A 1,145-nucleotide genomic window follows, 5' to 3' on the forward strand; every position below is an offset into this window, starting at 1 on the left:
ATAAAAGAATTTTAGGACAGCGGAAGGATTTCCTTCAACACAACACACGTCACGCACTGACGCACGCACGTTTAGAAAACATCAAAACTTTTTTCCCTTTTTTTTTTTTTTTTTTTTTACTCCTGTGAAACAGCAAAACATCGTTATACACTTATACCATTTGAAGGCGGATAAAGTTTTTTGTGGAATCTTTCTGGTAAAAACGGGGATTATTTAGAACATGTGAACCGTTTTTTATCCCCTCGTGCCCTGTTTTCTTATTTCAAACTTTTTTTTTTTTTTAACAAAACTTCTTTAAAACATGGGTAAAAGAAGATTTCAAAACATAATTTATAAGAAAGAGCTGGTTGCGTGCCCACAAGGGCCGATGCATGAAAGCATGCATAGGAACATCAACACAAATTAAATATTTTATTCTATAGGTCGTAGGATGATAGTTTTGTGCATTTGTGTGAGGTCACAAGAGCTTTCCATGCTAAAAAACACAAGAGCTAGCTGACCAGATAACATTCTTGTTCCTATAATTTATACGTAGAATTTGAGTTTCTTGTCCGATAGTGTATTATATGCCATCATCCTCTCTCTCTCTCCCCCCTCCCCTCCCCTCCCACCCAAACCCACCCCACCCCACCCCACCCCACCCCACAATAGGAACCAAAGAAGTTTTTTTTTCTTCTATTTTTTAAAAAAGGCCATATATGTTATTTCATAGAAAGGATAAGAGGCACAAAGAGATAAGGGATTTGGTGATATTGCAACATTTGCTCTGACAATAGTGGATGGATTGAGTCACATCACTTGATGTTGTCCTAAAAACTACAGATGTCCCCTACAATGTAATTGGGAGATATGTGAATCGGTCTCCAAGTTAAAATAACTATTGGTTCCCGCAAGTAGTAGTACATTCTCCAACTATGCCTTTTCGAAATTTTCAGAGCTATGCTCAAACTTAGAAAACTGTGGGGGGAAAAAAAAAGTTAACAAAACTGAGAAGCACAACATATAAGAGCATAGAGTGAGAGTGGAGTAACACTTAGAATTATGCTATAAGTGTCTGGCACTTCATTAGTATATAGAGGAGAGTTGCTCATTGGAAATGCTTGCTTGAGGGGGCTCAAAAGAGTTGTCTTTAAGAGACCACAAAG

Source organism: Macadamia integrifolia, chromosome 5 (assembly GCF_013358625.1).
Source record: "Macadamia integrifolia cultivar HAES 741 chromosome 5, SCU_Mint_v3, whole genome shotgun sequence".
NCBI lineage: Eukaryota > Viridiplantae > Streptophyta > Magnoliopsida > Proteales > Proteaceae > Macadamia > Macadamia integrifolia.